Raw genomic sequence first — 22,209 nt, 5'->3', positions numbered from 1 at the left:
TCTGTGTCTCAACTTCTGCCCTGCAAACCGGTTCATCTGTACCATTTTTCTAGGTTCCACATACATGCGATAATATACAATATTTGTTTTCCTCTTTCTGACTTACTTCACTCTGTATGACAGTCTTTAGATCCATCCACGTCTCAAGAAATGACTCAATTTCATTCTTTTTTATGGCTGAGTAATATTCCATTGTATATATGTACATCCTTTTTTGGGGGGGCAGAAAGTAAACAAAGAGATTTATTAAAGCATCAATTTCCAGAGGTAAATTGATTTTGCATATATATTGAGTTTTTCACACTTTTCATATATATGATAGTCTAGTGGAATATTCTCTATGGTATTTCTACATCATACATTTAGAAAATATTATTGGGGGAAAAACTTTTATATATATATATATTTTTTGAACATCTTTATTGGAGTATAATTGCTTTACAATGGTGTGTTAGTTTCTGCTTTATAACAAAGTGAATCAGTTATACATATACATATGTTCCCATATCTCTTCCCTCTTGCGTCTCCCTCCCTCCCACCCTCCCTATCCCACCGCTCCAGGCGGTCACAAAGCACCGAGCTGATCTCCCTGTGCTATGCGGCTGCTTCCCACTAGCTATCTATTTTACGTGTGGTAGTGTATATATGTCCATGCCACTCTCTCACTTTGTCACAGCTTACCCTTCCCCCTCCCCATATCCTCAAGTCCATGCTCTAGTAGGTCTGTGTCTTTATTCCCGTCTTACCCTTAGGTTCTTCCTGACTTTTTTTTTTTCTTAGATTCCATATATATGTGTTAGCATACGGTATTTGTTTTTCTCTTTCTGACTTACTTCACTCTGTATGACAGACTCTAGGTCCATCCACCTCACTACAAATAACTCAATTTCGTTTCTTTTTATGGCTGAATAATATTCCACTGTATATATGTGCCACATCTTCTTTATCCATTCGTCTGTCGATGGACACTTAGGTTGTTTCCATGTCCTGGCTATTGTAAATAGTGCTGCAATGAACATTGGGGTGCATATGTCTCTTTGAATTATGGTTTTCTCTGGGTATATGTCCAGCAGTGGGATTGCTGGATCATATGGTAATTCTATTTTTAGTTTTTTAAGGAACCTCCATACTGTTCTCCATAGTGGCTGTATCAATCTACATTCCCACCAACAGTGCAAGAGGGTTCCCTTCTCTCCACACCCTCTCCAGCATTTGTTGTTTGCACATTTTCTGATGATGCCCATTCTAATTGCTGTGAGGTGGTACCTCATTGTAGTTTTGATTTGCATTTCTCTAATAATTAGTGATGCTGAGCAGCTTTTCATGTGCTTCTTGGCCATCTGTATATCTTCTTTGGAGAAATGTCTATTTAAGTCTTCTGCCCATTTTTGGATTGGGTTGTTTGTTTCTTTAATATTGAGCTGCATGAGCTGTTTATATATTTTGGAGATTAATCCTTAGTCCGTTGATTCACTTGCAAATATTTTCTCCCATTCTGAGGGTTGTCTTTTCATCTTGTTTATGGTTTCCTTTGCTGTGCAAAAGCTTTGACGTTTCATTAGGTCCCATTTGTTTATTTTTGTTTTTATTTCCATTACTCTAGGAGGTGGATCAAAAAAGATCTTGCTGTGATCTATGTCAAAGAGTGTTCTGCCTAGGTTTTCCTCTAAGAGTTTTATAGTGTCCGGTCTTACATTTAGGTCTCGAATCCATTTTGAGTTGATTTTTGTGTATGGTGTTAGGGAGTGTTCTAATTTCATTCTTTTACATATAGCTGTCCAGTTTTCCCAGCACCACTTACTGAAGAGACTGTCTTTTCTCCATTGTATATCTTTGCCTCCTCTGTCATAGTTTAGTTGACCATAGGTGCATAGGTTTATCTCTGGGCTTTCTATCTTGTTCCATTGATCTATGTTTCTGTTTTTGTGCCAGTACCATATTGTCTTCATTACTGTAGCTTTGTAGTATAGTCTGAAGTCAGGGAGTCTGATCCCTCCAGCTCCGTTTTTTTCTCTCAAGACTGCTTTGGCTATTCGGGGTCTTTTGTGTCTCCATACAAATTTTAAGATGATTTGTTCTAGTTCCGTAAGAAATGCCAGTGGTAGTTTGATAGGGATTGCATTGAATCTGTAGATTGCTTTGGGTAGTATAGTCATTTTCACAATATTGATTCTTCCAATCCAAGAACATGGTATATCTCTCCATCTGCTGGTATCGTCTTTAATTTCTTTCATCAGTGTCTTATAGTTTTCTGCATACAGGTCTTTTGTCTCCTTAGGTAGGTTTTTTCCTAGGTATTTTATTCTTTTTGTTGCAATGGTAAATGGGAGTGTTTCCCCAATTTCTCTTTCAGATTTTTCATCATTAGTGTATAGGAATGCAAGAGATTTCTGTGCATTAATTTTGTATCCTGTAACTTTACCAAATTCATTGATTAGCCCTAGTAGTTTTCTGGTGGCATTTTTAGGATTCTCTATGTATAGGGTCATGTCATCTGCAAACAGTGACAGTTTTACTTCTTCTTTTCCAATTTGTATTCCTTTTATTTCTTTTTCTTCTCTGATTGCCGTGGCTAGGACTTCCAAAACTATGTTGAATAATAGTGTTGAGAGTGGACATCCTTGTCTCGTTGATGATCTTAGAGGAAATGCTTTCAGTCTTTCACCATTGAGAATGATGTTTGCTGTGGGTTTGTCATATATGGCCTTTATTATGTTGAGGTAGGTTCCCTCTATGCCCACTTTCTGGAGAGTTTTTATCATAAATGGGTGTTGAATTTTGTCAAAAGCTTTTTCTGCATGTATTGAGATGATCATATGGTTTTTCTTCTTCAATTTGTTAATATGGTATATCACATTGATTGATTTGCATATATTGAAGAATCCTTGCAGAGACAAGGTTTTTAAAAGGCAGGGAACCTGTTCCACGAACGTGTTAGGTCTGAGCCCAGGGAAACCTTTCAGCCACGTCTGTATCATTCATTTTAAACAGAACTCCCAGAGCCTGTTATGTTGATAGCTAAGAGAGCTCATTAATCACCTAAAAGCTGGGGTATGGGTAAACATACAAGTTGAATAATAGATGGCATTTTTTCCCCCCTCAGGTGTCTGGTTTTCCACCTTTAACTTTTTTATAGAATTTATTTTTAAAAAACTATTTCATGCTGTTTTCCATAGTGATTTTAACATCATCTCTGCTACAAAAACCTGCAGCTCTAGAAAATATATCATGGACATATATATATATATATATATATATATATATATACACATGTACATATATCACATATATAGATACATAGATAGATGATAGATAGATAATCATGGATGCATATAAACACAGAACATCACAATTTAACACAAGAAGTTAATCAACAGACTCCAAGGACAAATAAGATACAGGAAAAAGCCTGTGTTACCTCAGTGGGGTTTTCAAAATGTCCTGAATGATTTTAAGAAACATACTGAAGGTATATTCATTCTGTTAAGAGATGAGGTGAAGGTAAATATATGTATTAATCAAGGCCTGCAGTAGAAGAAAATCATGAGCAGGACATTTCAAATCGGAATAATTACTGGCCCACATCCAAGTAAGTGACATCACACAGACATCAAATAGAAAGATGGGTGTCTGCCACTGAGTATGGGAAGTTTTGTCTCTTGAAATAACAACATGACAAAAGTTATTTTTCTATCTTTCATATTTCAAGAAAAGGAGACAACTCACAACTATGGAAGGTTCAGGGGTATTTTTGGCTCTAATTTTCCAAAAGGATTTTGAATTTCTGTCTTCTTGAAAAAAGAATAATCAATGAAGGAAATAGGCCCCATAATGGGGCTGAAAGGCAGAAGAAAAAGAAACTCTACCCAAAGCCTCTCCTCTTTTAGTAGAAGTGTCAACTCTGAACCAAGTAAAGGGACCCGAAAGAAAGAAAGCAGTGGAGAGAAGAAAGGTAGGAGAGGAGGGAAAAAACAAAAATATAATAAAAGGGATTTTAAAAGAACCATAAATTAAGCCTGAAAGTCTTGGATTTTATTCAAAGGACACTGAAGTTCTTGTAAAAGGCACTGACACATTCAAAGCAGCAGACACAGGTCAACATGGGATAAAGCAGTTCTAAGAGAAGGAGAAATCCAGCAGTGAAAATTCAATCTGTACCAAAACATCAAAGATGAAAAAGATGAAAATTGTTGAAGAAAAGATACTACAAATGGAAAGGGAAAATAAATATTAAAATATGATCAAAGTTACTAATCTCATTAGGAATAGAAAATGAAGAAAGCTGTCTCCATATCTTAATCAGCAAAATTCCACAAAGAATCAAAAAATATGTTATGCTACTCATCAAAAGACATCATTTAAGATGAACACAGCCTCAATGGCCAAAGGAAAAATATTAAATGGTCTAATATACGTGTAATTAAAATACAGGCAAATATCTCTAGATACGATAGCTGAAATCATCATAATTTAATGAAGAACCATAATTTGAACCCTTCAGATCCAAGAAACCTGATGAACCCCAAGAAGGATAAACACTTACAAAACCACAAAACTCAGGACACAGTATAATGAAATTACTGTAAACTAGTGATACAGAGAAAATGTTAAAAGCAGAAGAAAAAAGATCTACCAGGAAACAACGATAAAAATGACTGGAGATTACTTGTCAGACGATATAAAACAGAGTACAAAGGAAGGAAGATTTTAAAAGGGCTGAAAGTTACTGGAATTCTATGCCCAATAAAAGTAACCATCAAAAAAGAAGGTGGAATAAAGCATTTGTTTCAGAAAAAACAGTAGCTGAGAAAATTTATTGAGAGCAGACAGGTACTTCATAAAATGTAACTGGAAGTTCTTCGAGTTGAACAAAAACTATATCAAATGGAAATTTGCATCTATGCAAAGAAGTGAAGAATGTCAAAAATAATAAAGACACGGGTAAATAAGACTTTTTTACTCTTTTAAAAATTTCTTTAAAGTTGTTTAAACCAAAAATAACAATATATTGTAAGGTTAAAAAGATATGTCAAAAGAAAATCTATGAAAATAACTACAGCACAAAAACCAGAATGAGAAAATGGAAGTATACTGTTGTCAGCTTCTTACATTACATGGAAAGTGGTCTAATACCACCTAAGTGTACAGGTAGAGAATGCTAAGAAAAAAGCACTAGAGCACTCACTAAAAAATTTAAACAGGGCTTCCCTGGTGGCGCAGTGGTTGAGAGTCCGCCTGCCGATGCAGGTGACACGGGTTTGTGCCCCGGTCTGGGAAGATCCCACATGCTGCGGAGCAGCTGGACCTGTGAGCCATGGCCGCTGAGCCTGCGCGTCCGGAGCCTGTGCTCCGCGACGGGAGAGGCCACAACAGTGAGAGGCCCGTGTACCGCAAAAAAAAAAAAAATTTAAACAAAGATGTACAGTACAGACAAATATGATGGAAAGTTGATTGTTTAAATGTTTTAAGATACCCAATTCAACCCAAATAAAGCAAAAAAAGATAAGGCCAAGACCACGTGACAAATCAAAAACAAAAGATTAAACTATAGCACTCACACCTCACCATAAAGATATACAGATGGCAAATAAGCATATGAAAAGATGCTCCACATGTTATCAAGGAAATGCAAATTACAACAAGGAGATACCGCCACAGGCCTATAGAATGACCCAAACTACAGCACTGACAACACCAAATGCTGGTGAAGATGTGAAGTGACCGGAATTCTCATTCACTGCTGGTGGTGTAGGAATATCAGAGAGAAAATACAGAGTACTAAGCAGCAAGACTTAGAAACTAAACTAATAGAGGAACTTTAATTTTTAATAATTTCTCAGTTCTACTCTTTCAATTAGGCTTGCTGGAATGCTTCCAGTATTTTAAAATTTATTTTTAGGGAGGCAGAGTTTTAGCTTAACTTCATAAAAATATTAAAATCACTATAGATAACATTTTGCAATGTCTTAATAATCATGAGAAAATACTACAATGAACTCAGATGTATACATTTTTTTAAAAATCAAAATCATCAGAGAACCCCATAACGGGAAACACTTAAAAAAACTGAAATTCAGTGGGGGGGATCACTAGTACTTAACGTAAGTGAAGAAGAGCAACTGTTTTAATAGCTACAATAAATGCCTAAAAAGAAAATGTGCACAATTAGGACGATAACAGAACTACCTGAAAATAACACATCTACTTGCATAGGAAGACATTTGCTTAAACCACACAGAGATTCATCTTCCTTAAATCAGAGACGGAATGTTACTTTAAAAACTGTAAAGCTTGAAACTGTGCTTATCTACGATACATATCTGGAAAAAAAAAAACAAATGTAGAAGGTTCTTAAAAATCATTTTCCTCTGAATGTCTTCAGCTCCTGTGCCCCCAGTTGAGACGGTCGGTCTTGTGCTTCCTCTCTGGCCTGCCGTCGCTGGTGCGTTTGGCTTTAATCAGGTGCAGGGCAGGAACTCCACACCCTGTTGCCTCTCTCTGATTAGGAGGGGTCAAATTCTACAAACTGGCGGGTTCTGCTTTTAGTGACTCTATTTGATGAATCATTTGCTTTTAAGTATTTGAAAAGGGCATCAGTGAAGCAGCAGCCCCCCCTTGTTGCTATTTTCTGGTCTATTTATAACCAGACATTCCAAGGAGCCCAACGCTGACCCTCTTTACCTACTAAACCTAGAATTTAGGAAGAAGAACAGATAAACTGCCTAATATTGAAATAACAGTAGTGATCAAAGCTGAGGTGCTTGTTGTAGAGGTCTTAGGACCATTGAAATATTAAATTAGCACACTAAGAGACCAAGGTGCCCTTTTCTAACAAGCAAGAGAGATAAAATGAGTACTTAAAGGCTGAGCGCAGAAACTCAAGGATTCCATCTCTAGAAACAGTAAATACAGAATTAAAGACATAAAAAGAGAAAAAGAGCCAAAAGTTCATATAATAAGCAAAATATTTATGACTCAGCCTCCAGATCTTGTCTGAATGGATTCCTAAAGCTCTCGTCCAGGTGTAGGATGTTACAGGTACTAGCATCTTAGAGTGGCAGGGCGTAGCGGTCACATCCACTGACGACCAAGTTCCAAACAAGCTCCCATCCCACACATGCACGGCGACAGCTCCCCACCAGGCCACGCACGCACAGCCCGCTCTCTCCAGCTCCAGCCAGCCTGCAAGGTGACACTAAGGACACATGTACCCCCAGCGGGGAAGGTGGCAAGGAGCCAGGCTTCCTCAGCTGTACTGCTTTGATTCTGAGGTTACTACAAAAGGGCAGAGTCTCATTAACACTCAGCCAATTGTCTCTCAACGTCATTAAAATGCTAACGCAGCAGTCCCGACATCAAATGGCCTTGGTGTTATCCTATGAAGCCAAAGGATGAGAAAAGCTGGACTTGAGGACCAAAGAATGCTTTCCACTGAAACCTGAGTTTCATATCTATTTTATGACCGACAGGCTCCCTACACCTAGCAAGGCAACAGAGCATGGAACAGCACATACGACACACGTGAGTTACACCAAAACCAGGAAGATGTAGTGCCAAAGAGATGGGGAACAGGGTGTAAAGAAACCAGAGTGGAGCAAAAACCTTTTTTAATTTCTTGGGGTGAGGCGGGGGTCTGAAGAAGAACAGAACCAGCAGACGAGCTGGAGTACGAAGGGAAAAGCTTCAAGGCATGAAGTGTAAATGGGTGGATGTTTGACACGTGCATAGAAAGAGCAGCTCCTGATCGCTAACTGGCAGCAACTCATGTTCTGAAATCCAAGAGATGATTTGGTAGCATTCTTCTGGTATCTCTTTACATCTGTGAGGTTCGTGAGGTAAAAAGAAGTATGGTGAGGCTACACATTATTCAAAATATCACAGAGATTCCATCATTTTTAAAAGTTAAACTTTAAAAGGAGGGGGAAAATCACAAATGAAATCACTTGTTAAGTCTTCTAGTAATTATGCAGATTACAAAAATGAAAATCACCACCACATTTAACACAGTACGATACTGAGCTTCTTAGAAACACAGTATGTGTTATTATGTATATACCACAGGTGCACAAAACACTTTAGACTGCAATGTGTATCTCTGAATGTCACTGTCTATTTGACTATACGTGAGGACAGCATTCCTAAAAAAGATAAGGTTTTGCTTTACATATATGTAAGTAATTTGGAAATCAGTCAATCAGAACATCCCAGGCAAACAATTTTGAAGCTTTAGAACACACTAAGAAAACCCCCCCTAAAACTCTAATCAGCTTTCCTTCTGAAGAATAATAAAACTATTCAGTTACTTGTCTTTTAAGAAACTGGGTGTTCTCAACACATAATTAAGAATTTTTTTAATTATTTATAATTGACGTCTATAATTTATTTCCTTAAATACACAGATCCTGGGCCTACTTAGCAAGCCATGTCAGGCAATATTGAGGTAGGTCCTAGAATCTAGGTGAATGATTGGCAAACTGTATTCCCAGAGGCGTTTCAGGCATTTTTCAAATAGCCGACTTGAATTTCATTTTAATTTTGAGAACTATACTCATGTAAATTACACTAACATTTAAAATAGTGGCAACTACCTCAATATGTATTTTATGCTGTCAAGTTAAACTCATTTTTATCTAGACTTTAGCATAAAGCTTCTCCTGTCATATTTACATGCACTTGAAACACTTTTAAGTGTGTCATTAATAAGGAAGGTTACAAGCTACAAAAGGACAGGACATATGTCGCTTCCTCATAATAATTATTTGTTGGATGAACAAACTGTTCTGTGCTACAATTTTCGGAATTCAAAACATAAAAACTTGGTTGGGGGACTTCCCTGGTGGTCCAGAGGCAAAGAATCAGCCTTACAATGCAGGGAATGCGGGTTCGATCACTGGTCAGGGAACTAAGGTCCCACAGGCCGTGGGGCAACTAAGCCCACGCACCTCAACGAGAGAGCCCGTGTACCGCAAACTGCAGAGCCCACGTGCTCTGGAACCCATGCACCACAACTAGAGAGAAGCCCGAGCAGACCGCGCGCTGTAATGAAAAGATCCTGCATGTCTCAACAAGGACCCCGTGTGCCACAACTAAGGCCCAACGCAGCCAAAAAAAAATAAGGTAAATAAATAAATAAAATATTTTTACAAAACAACTTGGTTGCAACTGGGAAACCTGAGGAGCGGGCCGCAGAGAGGTGAAGCCCCTCCCCAAGGAGCCTTCCACAGCCCGGGTCCCACAGACCCTCCACAGAAAGCAAGGATGCAATAGCCAGCAGAGTCTTCACTCCAAGAATGAAAAATAGAATGTGAAAGGCTCTAAAATAAGTGTATCTGAAATATTCAAAGACATAAAAGAAGTAAAGCCACAAAGTAAGAAGAGGCGGATTTGAATAAAGCACTAAACAGAAGGTCCATACAGTTGGTTAAACGATAACAAAAGGCATCAATGGATAGGCTGAAGAGTACACGAAGCTGTTCAAAAACCAGCCGAACTACCATTCAAGAATACAGGCAAAATTAAGATATTTTCAGACAAAGGCAGAGCGTTTATAACTCACACACCTTCACTGAACACCGCTGAAGGACCTACCTAAACAAGAAGGAACTTAGACTCAAAGGGCAGGAGCATATGGAGGGGGTAAGAGTCAGTAAGTTAACGTAAACATACAGATAAGTCAAAACAATTACCAGCTACATTGAAAAAGAACAGAATAATAAAAATGACTAATTGGAAAGATATGCAAACAGGGTAGAATTAAATTACTGGACAGCAGTCCATGGCCCTGAGAAGCAGCGGATCAGTTAGTGTTCTGAGTAGGCAGTGAGAATTAGGATTTGGATTCAGAGTTTATAAAGTATGTGTGTTAAAATTAAGCATAACAGCAAAAAGAATACAAATTGAAAGTATAACTTCTGAAGCAGTAGCTGAGGAAAAAGAAATTTTAAAAAAATCAAAGTAACCAAAGGCAAGAAAGAAGAAAAAAAGAGACACGAAGAAAACGTAGAAAACACACACTAATCAGATGGAAATAAGCACCTATGTATCAGCTGTAAGAATAAATGTAAACACTTTAAATTCTCTATAAAAGGGATAAACAATATAACGGAAGTTACAAAAAAGGAATGCCTAATTCTCTTTTATAAGTATATACTAAAGCAAAAAGGACAATGAATGGTTGAAAATATAAGGAATAGAAAAAGAAATCCCAGGCAAGTACTTACAAAAAGAAAGTTGATTCAGTAATATGAATGCTTTTTTTGCTTTAAATCATAGCATTAACAAGAATAACGAGGCATACTACGTATTGGTAAAACCATCCCCCCAAAAGGTGTGATAATCATAAACAAGGAAAAACAGATAAACCCACAATGATAGCGACAGATATTAACATTGAGACTTTGTGGGATTGCATCTTCAATGTAATCGTTCAGAAAAAAAAAAGACTAAAATAAATGAGCTTAACATTAAATGGAATAAGAAACAGAACAAAGTACCCGAAGAAAGCAGACAATACTAAAATTGAATTTTTTGTTTTTCTTTGGAAAAGAAATCTAATTTATTTCCATTTGTATCCAACCTATAAACTAAGGTCTAACATAAAAAGATACTGAAAGAATTCAAAACTTAAACGATTAGCTAAAATCTGATGAGGGGTGTGTGTGTGGGGGGGGGGGAGATAAATATTTAATAAATACCTACTAAATGGCCAGGATAAAAATGGACATTCAGTGAGCTTAGAGCCTATTGATATAAATATTTACAATTCTTAATGTGGGCATGTGCACGTACACACACACACAAATGAAAATGTCTTTCCTTTTGAACTTGAAAAAATTTTCAAATCAAGCATTTATTGACTTCATACACGCTGTTATTAGCCAAGTAAGTTCAACTCACATGCTGCGTGAATGAAGACTATGCTCAAAAGCAAGTACTTTCCACCTTGTAGCTTAGTCTTTGGGTCTGTAAATGAACGAATGATCATTCAGAATGAACGAGGATGCTCTTCACGTAGCTAGTTGCCAGGTCAAGATGTTCCTTGGCAATCTGAACACGTGTTTCAAGCTGAAGTCAGTATTTGGAAAACGAAAACAAATGGGCAAGTTCTCTCTCAACGCTAACTAACCTACCCAGGAAATAATGCTTGCTTGGCTGAATAATCAACTCCGTAAAGAAGATTCACTATTCACGTGGTAACTTATCAAGTCTCCCTCACTCGGAGATGTTATCGTTTAAAAGAAAATAAAAAAGGTTTTTTGCTAGATGGCCCTTAGCGTTTTTGACATGACAAAACAACTTTTTAAATTAATTTTAAGATGGCTTAGCACATTTTGCTCACATGCACAAGTTTTACTGTTATATTTTTAATGTAAAAGTTTAACACTCGGGACAATCACTGTAGTTCAAGTAGCACCACTTGGCTGCCAAATACAAACAGCGCTCCACAGGCAGAGGGCGGTCAAAGGGCCGCCACCTGGTCCTGGGCTCTCTGGCCATGCGGCTGTCTTTATGTCAGGGTGTGGAAAACCTCCCAGCTTCTCTCAAGTCAAAGTCAGGAGGCTCCGCCCGGGCCCCCGCGCACGCGCCGTCACTCCGTGGTCACCGGCTCCATTTGTCACCCTGCTGATTGCGGGCACGGCCTGTCCAGCCTGACGCAAACATCTTCTGTATGCAACGTGGGTTTAAGGAAGTGGCACACAGGACAATGAGGACTTTCCAAACACAAAGGCATGCGAAAAGACCTTTGCAATTTATACATGAAACATAAAAAGATTTAATATTAATACACAACCATTTTTCTTGGCAAATGAGAAAATGCTATTCAAAACCAGCATCAAAACCATCTGGAGTTGTCGTTTTTATTTTCTACATCGCTGGCTACAGGTGCAACCTTGTTGAGAAGGTCAGTTTTGTCCTTTGTACGATCTGCGCACGTTCTCAGCAGGACGTTTAATCTCGACATTAACATTTCCTAAACTGCTCGCAACCGCTCTCAGGATTTCCTGGGAATTCTTCCCCAGGGCTGGTTTTGATGATGCCGATGGAGCCTGCAAAGGGGACTCACGGAGCCCGCTGCGGGTGGGTGAGGCGTGGACAACTGGCCCCCAGATCCACGGGGATGCTGGTATGCAGTGACCAAGTCTAAAGTAGCTACTCTACCAAATGAATGTTATAGCTTCGTTAGTTTACTCAACGTTGCCTATGGAAGAGCTCTGTACTGATTCTGAGATGTTATCAAGAAACCGGAAATGAGTCAAAAATGTTTTTCCAAAGAAGGATACGGATCATATAAGAAATAAGACAATAATAAGGTCAAAGAAAAACAGAACGAAAATAAAAATCCCAGAAACTATGAAATACATATTAATATGCATATAAGCAAAAACATTATGGTAAACTAGGAGCTGAAACCAGAGAATGATGGTATCAAACAAGAGCATTTAGTCTAAAATGGCTTCAGGAAGACACAGTCCCTGTCGGTCCTTTTGAAGCTGGGTGTTCTGACCTGACCCAGAGAAGAGCACGGCCACGGGCATGGCTGAGGCACGGGTGGCAAGTGTGGTCGAGAAGGCCACCCAGGACTGTCTGGGAGGACACAAAGGCGGCCAACACGAGAAGTGGAGCAGGCAGACGTCTCTGACACCCAGGGCCACCCCCTGTTCCCTTTCCTTTGATTTCCGGTTTGCTCAGAAGGGGGTTTCGGTGATTTTCCTTAAGGTGGGAGATTGAGAAAGATGGTTTTTGTTTGAATGTATCAGATATGCAGACACAGAGGGGGGGAATTCTTACAAGAAAAAATAAGTGCAGGAGAAAAGTGTTAGGGTCTGGAATAAGAACAGGAGTGATCAACATAGTGGTGAGTATATTTCGTGCATTAGTAAAGACCCAACAACAGAACTCACTGACGTCTGCATAGCAAATAAGAGACAGGATTCTTCCAGAAACAATGTAAGGAAATCAGAGGACAGCAGACTACATTATAGTTATTGGATGAAAAGGTAAATGGCATGTCATAATACAGGCTTAACAAGAAGTCATAAATTTATGTTTCATCAAGTTTATGAAAAGTTCTTTTATTAAAAACAGATCATAAGTGAAAAGTGAAAACTTTAGGAAATTATGTGCATAATCAAATTGGCTTTCTATACTTTTGATACAATTAACACATTTATTACCACATCACAGTCCTTTCCTTCTGCACTGTTAGACTAAAACAAATTACAGCGTCTACAGTTCCTTGAACAAAGGTTTGAAAAAACTTTAGAATAGTTAAAGGAAAACAAAAAATTCTTGGCAAAAGAACAGCCTTAAAGAGAGCAACTATAAAAGGGTCTAATGAATGGTCTTATGTATAAAAAGCCCTCTTACCTATTTAATAAGCTCTGCTGTGGATCTCTATTTTAGCTCCCCTTAACAAATATCTTTTAGTATAAAAAGAATACTTTCATTCAAGCAGAGTTTCATTCTGTTCAGTGTAACTAGTAAGGATAAGTTTGCTCAGCATGACATGCATATAAACACCCTTATGAGTGGAAAGAAACGCAGACAAGTAGATAATTTAATTGAAGTTAAATATGTTTCAAGTTTCTCTCAGTGGAGAAAAGGTACACATATTTTTAAATCCTAAATCATTTACCCTCTGCAATTATCTCATCCCCCAGAACTCCAAAATCAATTTGACTGGACTTTCATTTCTGCTTTATAATAGGAAAAAATGACACATTTCCAAATTTAATTAACCAAAACAAAGATTCCTAGGACACCCCATGTAATTCTGAGTGGACTAAACAATACATCTTAGCTGCTCAGGACAAAAGGTCATTTGGAAGGGATGTGCCTTTAAGGGTTTACAAAGGCTTGGTCTTCAGTCCTGTAATAAAAGAGGAAGCACATCTCAGTAAAGGAAGGATGCCCACTTTAAATAAGGAAATGGGTTTGCAGGATGCACACAGGCTGCTTTCTATTAATGATAAGGACAGTCTACAGAAACAGCTCAGCCTGCTTTAACTTTCATGTAGGACGCCTGCAGAGAACGCCTAACGTAAACAGAATGACAAGTAAAGTGTCCACTAGCCATTTTATTAAATGATTTATGCGTTCATAATAAAGGCTAGTAAATACTGACGACTATATTCCTTTTAAGACCTGTAATTACTGGTGTGATGATTGTATGCCAGGATCAACACCAATAATGTCTGGGGAGAGAAGCATACTTTAGAGGTTTATGAGGATAATTATACAAGATAGATGGCTTTGCTATGTGACTTTTTTTTAAACCGGGGGAATGAGGAGGTAGAGATTTCTTAAGACCTTTACCATGACTTAAAAAAAATATGTTATATTGTATTGTATATGTTTAAGGAATGTAAAGCATTATGTTAAAGTTTGATCTTCAAGACAGAAAATAAATCCAAGCAACATCCTAACAAATACTCATTTAAATTTAAGTTTGGCCATCACTTTTTGGCTTCTTCCATCTCTCTCCGTCTGTCTCCCCTCTGCCCTTTGTCTCACACACACACCCTAATCAGATGTTTTTCAACTACAATAAAATAATTTACAACATTATTTAATGACTCAGCTGATGACGGTCCAATTGTCAACTTGCCCTGCCTCTGACCCCTCATCTTCCTTCTCACCATTGGGTGTGCAAAAGCAGATAAATTACTGACCCAGCAAAAACCCATTACAATTGTCCAGGGCACTGGGGCTTCCAAGAATTGCCCCGATGACGAAGGAAGACCAGGTTACAAACTGCACCTATGGTCCAGCCCAACGTCTGCACACAGTGCCAGGAAGCATGTGCTCCTTCTACAGGACCGTGTCAACCATCAGTCCTACTCTGAACTATTCCTGATTGTGTTCTGGCAGGATCGGGGCTGACCCGCTGCTGGATCACACGACAGGCTGAATAAGTGTATATGCGTGGGGTTCCACATGGCACCCCGAAAGAGAAACAGTGTATCTGCAATAAGGTCATCTAGAATTTTGACATCAAAATATTTCAAAGAAATATTTCAAAGAAGCTACTTTAAGCATGAATATAAATTTTGTGTCATCTTGAATTACATATCGGAGTGTGGAAAAGGCAGCATGAAATACTATTTTCCATGCTCTGGGTTCCTTCAGGATTTCAATCTGGTCCTGAGCAAACCTCTATTGTAAAAGAGATGACATGCATTTCATCTGTTGAGCTGTTTCTCCCCATGAGATGAGCACCTTAAGGACAGTCCAGACAGTTTTCAGGGCGAAGGAGGAGGGAAAGGGGGTGCCCACACGGCGACTCCCCACAGCAGGTCCCGCACTGCAGGCCCCGGCTCCCAGTCACTGCTGGTCACTGTCTCTTTCCTCCACAAGAGCCAGTGCCTTCTGTCTGGACTTTTTAAAAGGTGATTTCAAAATAGAAAGTGAACAAGAATACATGTGTGCCCACACTTTCTTAGGGTGCTTCCAGGGATGGTGCATGCGACTGCCTGCATCAAATCTGTGAAGTTGTAAAGCCAGGGAAAAGAGGACTCAGACAAACTTTAATCTGGTGTCTGTAAAGCACCTGAAGGATATCTTTTGCTCTTTTTATTTTAGCATCTGAGAATTTGCAGGGAGAAGAAACACAGCTTCAAATGTTGCCTCACTTTCTATTTTACATGGACCTGGTTCCATATATAAAATGCTTATAAAATGCTTTCTTATCTAAAAGTTCCCCAAGGGTTTGCAGCAAGCAGAGTTTGTACAACAGACTTGACCACAGCAAGTCTGAAAGGCTCTAGTACTCTCCAGGGGTCAAGGACATGTATACAGAGAAGAATTTTTAAGACTCACTATAACAGTTCCCTTGGAACTATTACTTTCTGGTGGGGAAAGTAATAGATATTTTTAAAAAGTAGAGCACTTGCCAAAATATGTATTGGCTCCAAACAAGGCCGTGTGCATTGGACAAACAGTAAAACGGTTGTAAAGCGCTTCACTAAACGTGGGCATACTGCAGGTCCACACACATTGCTTGGAAACCATGATGTGTAGCCCATGTTTCACTAAAATGTGGAATGTGTATTATCCTTGGGACTCAATACCAATACAATAGCAAGGCTTCTCTCCAACTCCTTTATTATAAACGAAATCAATTATTACTGTGTCAAATCTCTCACACGTAAAAATGATCATATTACTCTCCACCGGGGTCACAAATGCCCACGGGGCAAGCACGTCACATCAATAAACGAGGCAGGCCCGGTGCAGCTGCAGTGACCTTGTGCAGTGTTCCTCAGACTTGCACAGGCCTAAAGGAGTCACCTTGGTTAAGTGCAGGGGTTCTGGGCTGGTGCCCAAGACTCCCCGTTTCTAACAAGCTCCCAGAGGAGCAATGGCCTGGAGACCTCTTTGCCCTTCCTGCTACTTTGCCTCGGATGACAGTCTCCACACAGAAACGCAACCAGGCTCAGTGCTAACGGATTTCTCCAAAGAAGCCGGAAATCCATCCATTCAAGTACGGCAGCCTGGTCTGTGTTCCGGGTATTCCAGGCATGGAAGGTACAGCAGTGAGCAGACAGACAAGGATGTGTCAGGAGAGACACCCAACAAGATAAACGAGTGCAATGGACAAGCCAGTGGCAAGTGCTGAGGAAGAAAAGAGTGAAAGAGGGGTAGAGTGTGTGTGCGTGTGTGTGTGTACAGTTTTAGATAGGGTGACCAGGGATGGTCTCACTGAGAACGGCATGTGAGACCCTTGAAGAAGATGCAGGAGAAGTTCTGAGGATCTCTGGGGAAAGAGCAAAGTCTAGCTGTGAAAACTGAGCTGGAGTGTCCAGGGTCTGTTAAACTGGGCCCGCGTGGGCTCCAGGTGGCTGAGAGGCAGAGACCCGAGAAAAACAGGCATCTTAAACCCTAAAGCTTCTCTTCTGATTTTAAATGTGAAAAATCTAGTTACATATTTAGGAAACATGAGGCCCCTGGCCATCACCTTCTGGCCTCTATAGTGGGAAGACTTTACAAATACAACTAACGTTTCAGTAAAATGCTTTATGAAAAAATAATAAGCCGTTTTTCTCAGGGCCTCCTTTCTCCTTCAACCATATTGAAAGTGTATAAGCCTACGATCAGAACTTTTTGAAAATGCATTCACACAAAGGTCCATAAGGAACAAGGGCAGATGTGGGAGTCTCTCAATGATCAAAGAGTGGAATAAAATCCCAACAGAAGAGAACACTCTGTTGGCCTTCATCTAGGAATGTGCTGCCTCTCATCTGTCAGCGGGAAGATATACACACGCTGTGAACCGCACTGCTGGTCGCGGTGCTGGGCCTAGCCTGGACACACGCATCTATCCCCCGGTCTCTCTGTGACCAACGTCAAGTATCTGAGGGGAGAGTGGTCAGGTCAAGGATGCCTGCAGAGACAGTAATCGAATTTGCCTTTTATCCTTCGGATACAGAATCCTGTGCAGCTGGGACTCTCAGTGTCAAGTGCACAGGCTTCTCTGGGACGCCTACAGAATTCATGTCTGTAATCTGGATACTGATCTCATTCTTGGTACCGTCTTACTTTGCTACCTATATTTTCCCACTGTCTAGTTCCTTCCTTAGCAATATTAAGCTTATTTTCTCTTGGCATATTGTATGTATCATCACACTTGCCAATATTCCTGAAATCCTTTTCAAACTAAGTTCTGGAGTCCATTCATTCATTAAATATTTATTGAGTGACAGATATTATTAGATGCTCGGCATATACCAGAGAACAAAGATCCCTGCCCTTAGGGAGCTTACAAAAGTTTTATATATATATAGAGAGAGAGAGAGAGAGAAAAACAGAGAGAGACAGAGAGAGAGAGAGAGACAAGACGAAAAGTAACTTGCTCACAAGGAGTCTGATTTAATCAACAACATAATTAGTAGTAAGATCTCCACTCATTATTGTAAAACTGATAATTCACTGCTAGTTGAAATGCCTTCCACAAGGTCACAGTAAAAACACTGTCAACATTTGGAATATAACTCATCTTGACAGACACAAAATAGTTTCTCCTCATGATCTGCTATATAACCCACTGACTCCCAAGAAGAATAGAGTACAAAGAACAATTTTAAGAACAATTTGGGATTTTCCAAATCTCATTTAAAAAAAATTTTTAAGTCACAAAAATGAAAGTAAAATGAATAAAACCCATGTAACATGTGGTTAAACTAAGTTACCCGTATTCACTCAAAGGAAAGAATATATTAAATCTTGCAATCAGCTGAATGAATAATCACACAGGAAGAGAAAGACTGAGATCCTTGGAATTCCGGTCATTTCCTTTCCTGGATTATTTTAAATTGATATTTTCTTCATTTGTAATTTGAGCCAAACCATATGACCAGTGGAATAATAATTGCATAATCACTGAATCATTGATTCATTAATCAATGAATAACCACTGCTGACAGAAACCATAAACCCCATCACGCAGTTAATAGTAAAGAGCTCTGTGAGAAGTTCCCAAAGCATCATGTGATTCTGCTCTTGAATCGATAAACTAGAACAATATTTATTTTCCTCAAAAATTATCATATCATTTGGTGGGAGGTGGGAGGGAGGGTCTCCATTATTTTTGTCCAAGGAAACCTTTACAGATGTTCTGGAAAAGATGGACATTGAAACAGGTCAAGTGTGGGACAGATTCTTCATTTTATCACTGGCACAAATGTTGTTCTCTCTTCTTAAGCCTCCTGTAGAGTACATCCCAAGGAGAAAGTGGCAATTGTTTGATTCCTAAGAAGAAATGTATTTCTTAAAAGGATGCTCTCATGATATAAAAGACTTCTGAAAATTTACTGTCTAAAGGAGTTAAATTTCCAAGGTTCCACACCGTGGCCTTTTGCTGCACCATTTTCCCTGCAACGTGCCTGGTACCTGGTGCCTTAGAGCAGGGGTCCCCAACCCCCGGGCTGCGGACCAGTATCCGGTGTGTGTCCTGTTAGGAACTGGGCCACAGAGCATGAGGTGAGCAGAGGGCCAGCGAGCGAAGCTTCACCTGCCGCTCCCCCATCGCTCCCTGTCGCTCCCCATCACTCCCCATTGCTCCCCATCGCTTCCCAATGCTCCCTGTTGCTCCCCAATGCTCCCCGTCGCTCCCCAATGCTCCCCGTTGCTCCCCAATGCTCCCCGTCACTCCCCGTCATTCCCCATCATTCCCCGTCGCTCCCTGTCACTCCCCGTCGCTCCCCAATGCTCCCCGTCGCTCCCCAATGCTCCCCGTCACTCCCCGTCATTCCCCATCATTCCCCGTCGCTCCCTGTCACTCCCCGTCGCTCCCCAATGCTCCCCGTCACTCCCCAACGCTCCCTGTCGCTCCCCAACGTTCCCCGTCACTCCCCGTCATTCCCCATCATTCCCCGTCACTCCCTGTCACTCCCCGTCGCTCCCCAATGCTCCCCGTCGCTCCCCAATGCTCCCCGTCGCTCCCCAATGCTCCCCGTCACTCCCCGTCACTCCCCATCAGTTCCCAATGCTCCCTGTCGCTCCCCGTCACTCCCAGTCACTCCCCATCACTCCTCCTCGCTCCTCAATGTTCCCCATCGCTCGCCTGAACCATCCCCTATCCTCCGTCTGTGGGAAAACTGTCTTCCAGGAAACCGGTCCCTGGTGCCAAAAAGGTTGGGGACCGCTGCCTTAGAGCCTAAAGGCACAGAGCAGTAGTACCTGACCCAGGCTGCCCATCAGAATCACTGGGGGCTCGTATCAAAACGCAGGTTCCTGGGTTCAACTTCTAAAGAGTCTGTTTCAGTAGCTCTGAGGCTGAGGCCTAGCAACTGTATTTTTGATAAATGCCAGCATGTTCCTAATGCAGTCTACTTATAAATAAATATTTTGGCATCGCCAATCCTGAGCAGAGTATGTACCCCTTGAGAGGCATATATAATGGTTTGCAGAGATATGAAAAAAAATTTAACTTTTATATCTATTTTTATCTCTTTCAATTTTTGAGTTGAATGATTTATAACATACAAATATATGGTGCAGGATTAAGCATATACAATTTAGAAACATATGTATCTGTGCAAACGCATGTATGTGTGTATATAGGGGATTCATGATCAAAAATATCTTTCTGATCAAAAATGTGCACTGGTCTGTAACAGGGGTCAGCAGGCTTTCCTGTTAAAGGTCAGACAGTAAACATTTTGAACTTTGTGGGCCACAGACAATCTCTATCGTATATTCTTTGTGTTCTTCTTTTACAACCTTTCAAAAATGCAAGGACTGCCGGCTACAAAAGACTGCATACTGTATGATATGATCCGTCTCTTTGAAACGCCCAGAGCAGGCAAATCTAGAGAGACAGAAGAGACGCTGGGAGTTGCCAGGGGTTTGAGGGGCTTGGGGAAAACGGAGAGTGACCCTAACAGGTACAGGGGTTCCTTCTGGGGTGACGACCACATTCTAAAACCGACGGTGGTGAGGGCCCCGCAACTCTGTGAATGTACTAAAACCATGAACGTGCGCTTTAAACAGGTAAATGCACAGGAAGCGAATTCTCTCACTGAAGCTCTTAGAGGAAATGTTAACAGCTGCTCCCATCTTGGGGCTGCACCTGACCCCTAGGCTACAGTCTGCAACCACGTACCTAGAGCAGCACTTCTCAAAGTGCCGCCTGGGGGCCCCTGCCCAAGGGAGGCGACCACCCTGAGGTCACGAGGAGCGGGGTGCAGGGCAAGGGCGGCAGAGGGGAAACAGAGGAGCCGCCCACCCGCCGCAGCAGCGCTGGGAATGGCTACGGCATCGCTGGTCTGGTTTTTCCAAACCTCCTACCACATGAGAAAAGTACACTTATGTAAGCGGTTTCCCAGGATTCCGTAACTTGCAGCTGAACAAAATTCTTTACGAGCTCAGCGTCCCATCGTCCCGAATTCACACCCAGAACACGGTCTGGTCCTGGCTGGCCTCACCAGGTCATTCGCCGTGGAGGGCAGACCTCGCTGTGGAACGGCAGAGGGCAGGTCTGCTGTTCTCCCTCCTGTGCTTCTGAGCCCGTGCTTTGATCTGAATATCCCTTTTCCTCATCTTCTGAAGTTCAAAGCCCCTCCATCCTTCAAGGCCAACCCCACAAATGAGTCACCCTTCAACGTGTGTCTCCCCGTATTTCCCCAGGGATCACCCACTATTCCTTCCTCCCCACTCTGTGCCTCCAGAGGCACTCGACACTTTCCCTCTTACCATCTACTCGTTGCACTCGACTTTCTCACTCATTTCTGTCCCGCACGTCACATACTTACCACAGGACTTCGCACTGAATAAAAGCTCAGCTTGTCAGTTATCTCAATACTACTGGCCACAATCAAGTTCTTAAGGAGACAGAAAACACCAGAGGATAGAGCAGGAGTACTCGGAACCCCCCTCCACATGTGACCTCACGTCTTCGGCCCGCGGGGTCCGGGGGGGCCTCAGGCTCCAATTTATCCCACTACTAACAGGGAAAAGACGGTGCTTTCCTTCCACCCAACTCAGCTTAATATGTGTATTTGTTACCTAATGAAAATCAACAAACCCTTAACTCCTTTTAAGGTCAATGAAGGAAGTCAGGGAGCCTTAATTAGAGGGTGAAATAAAGCCCTTTTAGAGCGGATTTATGACCCTTCTGTGTACAGTATTTACGATAACGAGGTGCTGATAAATTAGGCTCTGCCTGGATAAAGATCTAAACACACCAGTGACGCAGATTATGAAGTTGTCTTTTATAAACACACGTTACATGAGTAAACCAGCTTATTGATTCCTTAATATGTTTGCTAACTGAAAACAAAATCATTGCTTTTCAGTGCCCTCCTGCGGAACGCCAGGTTGGCTAGCTATTGGTACCGAGAAATCCGAACGATGTCCAGTGTGGGCAGGTCTGTCTCAGGGATCCCTCAGCACTTCTACTATCCCAGGCTTTGCCATCCACACTGTGCATCCAGACATTCCCAGCGTTACGCACGACAGTACTTGTCTATTCCAAATGAGCAGGGCTCCAGGCAAAATGCCAGGAGAGTTTTAAACAATAGAATCATATATGCTGATTAATGATAATTTTCTTCCTATAAACGTCAGGAAGTAAATATATACTGAGGGTTAGCAGTTTTCCCCATGAAGAGTATTCTATGGGAAAACTAAACTGTAGAAAAACCTGCTTTGTGGGAAGACTTGAGAGCCTTGGGGATGCTGCCATATCGTACGAGACTTACTAAGCCCTGT

The 22,209-nt window shown here is 40.9% G+C and overlaps 1 protein-coding gene across 1 annotated transcript in view; it reads right to left on the bottom strand.

Moving 5' to 3' along the window:
* Positions 1-22,209, bottom strand: part of GMDS (GDP-mannose 4,6-dehydratase) — a 478,661-nt gene that overhangs the window by 308,725 nt on the left and 147,727 nt on the right. The window lies entirely within an intron of this gene.

This window comes from Phocoena phocoena, chromosome 10 (genome assembly GCF_963924675.1).
Source record: "Phocoena phocoena chromosome 10, mPhoPho1.1, whole genome shotgun sequence".
Lineage (NCBI taxonomy): Eukaryota > Metazoa > Chordata > Mammalia > Artiodactyla > Phocoenidae > Phocoena > Phocoena phocoena.
Note: the sequence above shows the minus strand (reverse complement) of the source record. Positions and strands in the feature narration are given on the sequence as shown.